The following is a 9,857-nucleotide window of genomic DNA, read 5'->3' on the forward strand; positions in this document are numbered from 1 at the left end:
GTGGAGGCTATCATATCAGCCTCAGTGTGGACGGCAAAGTGTTCCCAACGCGTAGCAAATGATCCTTGTCCAGGGATGAGCTCTCTTTGGGTGGTGTTCCCGTTTATTATAAAGATAAAAATGTATACATAAAATTGGTCTTATCACCCAGTGCTGGTTGCCTATAAAACAAGATTCAGTCGGTGAAGTGGGTTTCACGGCTACGGTAAGAACCGTGTGTTCCCCGCCATCTACACCTTTCCCTAATGGAGTAATCACACCTGTAGATATACCCAATTCCCAGTGACGTGCCACACCCAAGTGGCTAAAATAAGTAACACTAAAATAAACCTAACTAAAAGGTGGATAGAAATGGCTCCTACAAGGCTTTTATAGACAGAAATGATATTTCATGTGAACCTCATACTGTTTGAATAAAACACTATGTATGCCTTGACGGTTTAAATTCGTCTCTAAATAGGGCTGCCTGGGTTGACCTTGTACTGCAAGATATACTTTGTTGCCTTCATCTTTTTGGTTTTTAAAAAAGCTTCTTATATCCATTGCCTTCAAGTCTTGTGTGCTATCTCTCTGTCTTTCTGTCTCGTGCAAAATGCCCTAGTACTACGAAGTAGATCTGCTGCAAAACGTGCCTGCGTTTTTGATGAACAATATCATATAATTTTCGGGGGTGTTATTACATGATCAGAATGACAGATAAATAGATCCAGGGCTGTTTTTTAAATCATTATTATTTTGTAAAAAAAAAAGAGATATCTGGAGCTATTCATAAAACATTCAGGGCTGTAGCCAGTCACGCAGACACGTAAGACCCCCTTGCGTCATCGCGAACCCCCTTCGAGCACCTCTCCGCGGCTTGCATGCACCTCCCAAATTTTGTAACTATCCAAAGAGGCGATGCAAGCCGCACGGAGACCACAGGGCTCTGATTGGTCCAACCCATCGCTGTTTACCTTGTGGGTAGTAGCATGCTAACATTAGATAGCTGGCTCAGACACCTTGCAAATCCCGTCAGACATATTTTTCAGTTACAATACCATGGTTTTTATATTGCACAGTCTATTTCACGGTAACTGTAAAAAAATCTAGGCAAAAAAAAGTCAAACAAACAACTTTTATGTACAAATACGACCATCTAGGGAGTTTGGTCAGCCATATTTATTTTTTAATTGCTTTGCGACATCCACCAACCGATGGAGAACTATAAAACTTAATTTATACTTATGTCGCCGACACTTTTGAAATGGTCGGCGACGACAAAAAAAAGTGTCGCTCAGGCTGCTGCATTTATACTTCGGCGAACAGTCGCTGCCTACGTCAGTTCATCGAGTGGAGCCAACGGCATTTTTCTGCCGTTACATTGTTGACGGCGCATGCCGTCTATCTAGCCAATCACACTTGCGTGACACAATGTGATGAATTAGGAAGTAACTATAGGGGGTGAAGCAGGTGCAGTTGCACCTGGGCCGACCCATAGACATATTTCTGTCTAAATTGATGGCCCCACCCCACAGTCCTGCGTTTGACAGAAGACTCATACTTTCGCTGCTCAAATAGGCTTGTGTTCAAAGAAGAACTGGTCTTATTCAATTAAGAGTGTCTAATGATATGTATGCGCTTGAAAAGGCAAACTTATCTCCATCGTGGTAGGTATTATTTGTGGGGGAAAACGGTAGCAATCTATAACAAAATGATATGCTTATCTTACATACACACACTATAGATACTATAAAAAAAAACGACTCAATGAAATGAGTAAGTTCTTATTTTTATTTGGTTTTTTTGTCATATTCAGATTTGCAATAATGATAACTGTTGTTGTCCAGTCTCTATTTGATCATGTTACGAGACGATACAATACGATATAGCTAGTTTAGCAGGCACAAAATCTGAACGTCAAGACCGACAAGCTGACTGAGCACAGCCAGAGGCACAGCACACCTACAACCAACGATGCCTTTCAAACATAAAAGTGGTGATGCATGATTTGCTTTTTCAATGGACAGGATAGCCATCCATTCAGCCTCTCCTACTCCTCGGGTAGGTCTTAATGAGTTTCAATTTAGAAAAGGGTCGCTCGGCTGTTGCCACTGTCAGAAACAATAGCAGGGCAGTGCACACCTCACAGAAGGTCGATTTTACGGGGTGATAATCCATGAATAGCATCTTGGCCAATTGAGAGACTGCCCAGTGTTCCGAAAACCCGATATTCCGAAATCTCAATATTCCGAAAAATAGTCCAAAATATCTTTACACCGACAAAATTAAACCCTCTGTTCCGAAATGCCATTGTTCCGACCAGTGGTGCCGGATTCATGTTTGTGGTGTTATACAGGGATGCTGGCTGTGCAGGCTCACAAGTTTAATGACTGTTTAATGATATACCAAAATGTAGGCCTATGCATGCACAGTGTTTGGGGCACGGGGTGCGGGGGCATTGCACCCAATTGCATAATTTAGAAACATTTTAAGTGGCACAAAACACACACAGCATTTAGTTAAAGAAATCACCGGCAGATTGCCGCAGGACATTACGCAGATCTTGTCAAGCACTGACAAAGTATGCATGCGCAATGCACATCAATGCACACTTCAATGCAATGTCATTTTGGATAGTGTTGTGTCTGTCCTGCTGGTAACAAGAGGTAGGCTAATCAGCGAATGTTGCATTTGTTTCACCAACTTTTTTAGGAGACGGGCAAACACCTGTCTCTGCACTTAAGCTGCGTCCTCCACAGAAGAGAAATTGGAGGCTCCTGGAGAGGAGAATTGCGCATCTCAAACGCGATTACAATCAATGGGTTCACACGCTGCCGGAATACTGGGCAGCACTGTTCAGTTCTTGGTCCACAACTTTGGTTGACGTAGGTCTATTATTATTATTTTTATTATTATTAACCAAGGCTATTTAGAATGATGCAGGTTTTTTGCTCTGAAAGTTGGCGATCATAAAAGGTTTTTTTTAATCATCGCAATGCAAATGCCTTGTGTGTATAATAATATTCTGAATTAAAATTCATGTTGTGAAATAAATGCATTTATATGTTTATGATTGTGTAATCAATTAATTGGGATGTGCATGTGGGCTATAGTGGTTCACGTTGCTGTGCTAACAATTTCGGAACAGCGGGCTGTCGGACTAATGAGTTTTGTGTTGTCGGGGTATAGGCCTACCATAACTTTGGTATCTGGACAAATTAGCATATTTTCGGAATACCGAGTTTTCGGAATGCTGAGCTTTTGGAACATTGACATGGCACCGGGTAAAGCTGCTGTGTGTGCTGCCGTACCAAATAATGCCTTTCATCAGTGTTTTAAGAATGTTTCAGCACTTTGACCATCTGTTTACTTCAAAGCACTATCCATGTTTCTGATTGCTTTCTCGTTGACTTGTCTACTTTCCCAATACAATAGCCAAAGTAACTAATTCAACCGTAAAATCCAACACAATGTTGTTAAAATATATATACGCCAATGGTGTGTGTGTGCGGCTCATGACTAGTAACTAGCATGAACTATAGGGCCCATCATAACTACTTTACGCCACTGACTAAGGCCCGTCATAATAGCCTGCACCAGGGCCCGTCGTAACTACGTTGCGCCACTGTGACGACATCAGTGCCAGTAGAAATTTCTCCTGGTAGCCGACACTTCCAAGCGACAGTTAAAAGTGTCGACCATGACGTCATTTCTGTCAGCGACGATTTTAAAAGTGTCGGCGACCTAAGTATAAATTGGGCTTAAAGGTTCACAAATCCGTCAACAACTGCGTGGCCACACAGTAACGCAGTCGTAGATGCATATTTTGGTCTACCCTGATAATTTGTGTTATGGGCAGAATACGTATGCGGGGGGAGGGGGCGTGGCAGCGGCGGTAACAAACATGAAAAGAAGGGTACGGGACTGTAAAATGCTTTGAGAATCACTGGCACATCAGTGGGCCGCGGATTACTTTCTAGTCAGAATGGTGGTCCATGACACAAAACCAGTTGAAAACCCCTGCCTTAAATGGATGTAGCTCAGGCCTAATGGTGTCTAAGGGGGCTGTAGCTCAGGCCTAACGGTGTCTAAAGGGGCTGTAGTTCAGTCCTAGCGGTGCCTAAAGGGGCTGTAGCTCAGGCATAACCGTGCCTTAAAGGGGCTGTAGCTCAGGGAGGTGACTGGAGGTGGAGGATTAAGGATGTTCTTGAAAGTGGAAACAAATTTCCCTACTGCCAGTGGCGTTGGCAACCTTTTCCTTGTAAAATGTTTTTTTGAATGGCTGTGACTGGAATGACAGGAAGTTGGCAGAAACTGATAGTGATCAAGAGAACAGAGGACAAAGGGGGGGTGGGGGGGGGGTTGATAGCAGGAAGGAGAATATCTGGGGTGAGGGGGAGGGTTCAGATGCCAATGGGTCAGGTCTGAGTGAGACAAAGACACACATGCAGGGATGTGGGTTACAGAGTCAGATGACACAAAAGGATGTTAACACTTTCATGTCTGAAACAACAGGACATTAGCAATATTCAATTCCATTTTCCTTGTAGAATGTTTTTTAGCAGCTGTGACTGGGATAGCAGGAAGTTGGCAGAGACTTATAGGTATCAACATCTCTGGTAACATTCTAGACAAACCGGTGTGAGAGCAACAGCTGAAGGGTTGAAACATAGAGGAGCCAACACTGTGGAGAGAACTGATACTGCCTTGTCACATCCCGGGGCACAGTGGCACAGCGCCAAGTAAAATGCCAAGAGAACTGGGTTGTTCTCATGAAATACACTGCAGGTCTGAAAAAACGCAGGGCAAATAGGTTTCATATTTTCCCCATGTAAAAAGATTTTAGTTTGTCATGCCTTCACACTTTTGAAACAGACTGATCCCAAAGTGCTACCTATGCTATCAGTCAGCACAAACTCTGCATGAGTAATCTGAGAGCAGCAAGAATGTCATTATTCCCATTTTTTGTTTTAATCAACAGTAAACATACAGTTTGATACATAAGACCTAAAGGTCATGCATGATAATCAGTGTGTTCATTCAAGTGTGGTTTGTAGCCTCCTGGCTACGATCTGGGAAGAGAAGACCACAGCCATGCAGCTTCATCCCACAGGTAGTGTAAAACTGTACACAGCTGATGAAGGTGTGGCTCTTGCACACGGAGCCACATAGAGCATAGAGACTTTTTTGAGAGGACAGAATGAATCTAACGATGCTCCAATGTCCAGATAAGGTGAAGTGTGTTTAGGACTGGAGAATTGCCTTCTAATGGCAACAACGTTTTCAGTAAAGAAAGTTGCAAAGTCATCAGCAGAGAGGGAGGTGACTGGTGGTTGAGGATTAAGGACATTCTTGAAAGTGGAAAAATGTTTCCTACTGCCAGTGGCGTTGTCAACCTCTTCCTTGTAGAGAACAAAGGACAAAAGGTGAAGGGGGGGGTTGATAGCAGGAAGGAGAATATATGGGTTGGGGGTCAGATGCCAATGGGTCAGGTCTGAGTGAGACAAAGACAGAGTACACATTCAGGGATATGGGTTACAGAGTCAGATGATACAAAATGATGTAAACACTCAGTTCATGTCTGAGACAAAAGGAAATTAGCAATATTCGATTCAATTTTCTTTGTAGAATGTTTTTATCAGCTGTGAATGGAATAGAGAGAACCAAAACTGCCTTGTCACGTGATAACGTGATTAAGGACATTGTTGAGAGTGGGAAAAAAGGTTTCCTACTGCCAGTGGCGTTGTCAACCTTTTCCTTATAGAGAACAAAGGACAAAGGGTGTGTGTGTGTGGGGGGGTATTGATAGCGGGAAGGAGAATATCTGGGGGGGGTCAGATGCCAATGGGTCATGTCTGACACAAAAGGAAATTAGCAATATTCAATTCCATTTTCCTTGTAGAATGTTTTTTTACCAGCTGTGACTGGAATAGCAGGAAGTTGGCAGAGACTTATAATTATCAACATCTCTGGTAACATTCTAGACAAACCGGTGTGAGAGCAACAGCTGAAGGGTTCAAACATAGAGGAGGCAACACTGTGGAGAGAACTGATACTGCCTTGTCACATCCCGGGGCACAGTGGCACAGCGCCAAGTAAAATGCCAAGAGAACTGGGTTGTTCTCATGAAATACACTGCAGGTCTGAAACAACGCAGGGCAAATAGGTTTCATATTTTCCCCATGTAAAAGGATTTTAGTTTGTCATGCCTTCACACTTTTGAAACAGACTGATCCCAAAGTGCTACCTATGCTATCAGTCAGCACAAACTCTGCATGAGTAATCTGAGAGCAGCAAGAATGTCATTATTCCCATTTTTTGTTTTAATCAACAGTAAACATACAGTTTGATACATAAGACCTAAAGGTCATGCATGATAATCAGTGTGTTCATTCAAGTGTGGTTTGTAGCCTCCTGGCTACGATCTGGGAAGAGAAGACCACAGCCATGCAGCTTCATCCCACAGGTAGTGTAAAACTGTACACAGCTGATGAAGGTGTGGCTCTTGCACACTGAGCCACATAGAGCATAGAGACTTTTTTGAGAGGACAGAATGAATCTAATGATGCTCCAATGTCCAGATGAGGTGAAGTGTGTTTAGGACTGGAGAATTGCCTTCTAATGGCAACAACGTTTTCAGTTAAGAAAGTTGCAAAGTCATCAGCGGAGAGGGAGGTGACTGGTGGTTGAGGATTAAGGACATTCTTGAAAGAAGGAAAAAAGTTTCCTACTGCCAGTGGCGTTGTCAACCTCTTCCTTGTAAAATGTTTTTTTTAATGGCTGTGACTGGAATAACAGGAAGTTGGCAGAAACTGATAGTGATCAAGAGAACAGAGGACAAAGGGGGGGTGGGGGGGGGGTTGATAGCAGGAAGGAGAATATCTGGGGTGAGGGGGGTTCAGATGCCAATGGGTGAGGTCTGAGTGAAACAAAGACAGAGTACACATTCAGGGATATGGGTTACAGAGTCAGATGATACAAAAGGATGTTAACACTTAGTTCATGTCTGAAACAACAGGACATTAGCAATATTCAATTCCCTTTTCCTTGTAGAATGTTTTTTAGCAGCTGTGACTGGAATAGCAGGAAGTTGGCAGAGACTTATAGTTATCAACATCTCTGGTAACATTCTAGACAAACCGGTGTGAGAGCAACAGCTGAAGGGTTCAAACATAGAGGAGCCAACCCTGTGGAGAAAACAGATACTGCCTTGTCACATCCCCGGGGCAGAGTGGCACAGCGCCAAGTAAAATGCCAAGAGAACTGGGTTGTTCTCATGAAATACACTGGAGGTCTGAAACAAAGCAGGGCAAATAGGTTTCATATTTTCCCCATGTTAAAGGATTTTAGTTTGTCATGCCTTCACACTTTCAAAAAAAGACTGATCCCAAAGTGCTACCTATGCTATCATTCAGAACAAAATCTGCATGAGTAATCTGAGAGCAGCAAGAATGTCATTATTCCCATTTTGTTTTAATCAACAGTAAACATACAGATTGATACATAAGACCTAAAGGTCATGCATGATAATCAGTGTGTTCATTCAAGTGTGGTTTGTAGCCTCCTGGCTACGATCTGGGAAGAGAAGACCACAACCATGCAGCTTCATCCCACAGGTAGTGTACAACTGTACACAGCTGATGAAGGTGTGGTTCTTGCACACTGAGCCACATAGAGCATAGAGACTTCTTTGAGAGGACAGAATGAATCCAACGATGCTCCAATGTCCAGATAAGGTGAAGTGTGTTTAGGACTGGAGGATTGCCTTCTAATGGCGACAACGTTTTCAGTAAAGAAAGTTGCAGTCATCAGCAGAGAGGGAGGTGGCTGGTGGTTGAGGATTAAGGACATTCTTGAAAGTGGAAAAAAGTTTCCTACTGCCAGTGGCGTTGTCAACCTCTTCCTTGTAGAGAACAGAGGACAAAGGGTGAAGGGGGGTTGATAGCAGGAAGGAGAATATCTGGGGGGGGGGGTTCAGATGCCAATGGGTGAGATCTGAGTGAGACAAAGACAGAGTACAGATGCAGGGATATGGGTTACAGAGTCAGATGATACAAAAGGATGTTAACACTTAGTTCATGTCTGAAACAACAGGAAATTAGCAATATTCAATTCCCTTTTCCTTGTAGAATGTTTTTTTAGCAGTTGTGACTGGAATAGCAGGAAGTTGGCAGAGACTTATAGTTATCAACATCTCTGGTAACATTCTAGACAAACCGGTGTGAGAGCAACAGCTGAAGGGTTCAAACATAGAGGAGGCAACACTGTGGAGAGAACTGATACTGCCTTGTCACGTCCCCGGGGCACAGTGGCACAGCGCCAAGTAAAATGCCAAGAGAACTGGGTTGTTATTAAATACCCTTTTATTTTTGTTATCTTTTGTTAATTACTTTATTTTAAGCGTTTTTGAGAACTGTAAAAAGCGCTATATAAATGTGACGTATTTTTATTATTATTATTATTATTATTGATAATAATAATTACTAATGAATAACCTATTCACAGGTTTGACCAATTTATCTTTATATTCTTAGGAATGTATTACCTGCACTGTCTAACACTTTCCTTGACTCAAGATTATGGTGTTTCCTGAGCATTGGTTTGACCTCAATCATTAAAGCTATTTAAGAACCTGGATTAATTCCATTCTGTTTTTTTTTCATGAAAAACATGTTTTGCATGCATAGATAACATACTTATTTATTTACTTTGAAAGGAGACTCCTTGACCTGCCACAATGGGACCTGTGGCTTAGGCAACTGTTAAAGACTCTATGTGTTAGAAGGGATGCATTCTCTCTCTCTTCTATCTTTTGGAGTGTTTATAAAGCATGAAGTGGGTCATATTAGTTCACAGCCCACACAAGCTTATTAGACCTTAATCAATATAATGAACTTAAAATCTTTCTAATTTGATAGGGATGCCATTTTAGTAAACTAAAATACAGCTGTTTTTCCTCTGCATTAGTCGCTCTGTTTGTGTGTTTTAAGATGTTTTAACATGATAGTCTGTGCAGAGGAATAGCTACATACCTTTAATGGGTGTGGTGCATTTGTCTTATCTGAAGCATAATTCTTGCCCTGTCCTGGAGTTTATAAATGGATCTTATGTGTACAAAACCCTATCAGAGCTTAATCTTTAAAAAATAATTTAGTATGTTAATCAATCGATTATGATTATGATATCACAACTGTGTGATGTTTGAAGATTCATTCAGTGACAGCAGTCATCCACACTGGCTGATCACCCCTTCACACTCATGAACTTCATGCCCACACTGGCATCCCTCACGCATATAACCCCTCAGTACCAGACTGATAATTGCCTACTAAGGGCGGCAACTTTTTCAGTAAAGCAAGTTGCAAAGTCATCAGTAGTTGATGAAGGTGTGGCTTGTGCACATTGCACTTTAACCACTGTCTCATAATCGTAACCTAATACTTACCAGGAAATAAAATCCTCACATGCCTTCTCCAGTGTACTATGAGAATGCCTTTGACTGCAAGTTCACTTTCAAGATTTATTTCGACCATAGACAGCTCTCTCTTTGTTACACGTCTTACAACAATAACAGTGTGACTTCTCTTACAGTTAAAGGTGAGTCTCTCTCTCTTTTATATATATATATATATATATATATATATATATATATCACTCACTTTCTTCATGACTTCTAGACTTCATGTGGATTCTTTGCTGTTTTTATCATGTTAGTATTTTCTCTCAGGAATCATTGTCCATTACTTTGCAGAACAGCCATGGTGACCTACACAGTAACAGTGCACACTGGAGCAAGGCCCTTCGCTGGAACCATTAGCTATGTCTACATCCAACTGTGTGGTACTGAGGCTGAGAGTGAGGAGAAGAATATGAATCTT

The sequence above is a fragment of the Clupea harengus genome, unplaced genomic scaffold, assembly GCF_900700415.2.
Source record: "Clupea harengus unplaced genomic scaffold, Ch_v2.0.2, whole genome shotgun sequence".
NCBI classification, from domain to species: Eukaryota; Metazoa; Chordata; class Actinopteri; order Clupeiformes; family Clupeidae; genus Clupea; species Clupea harengus.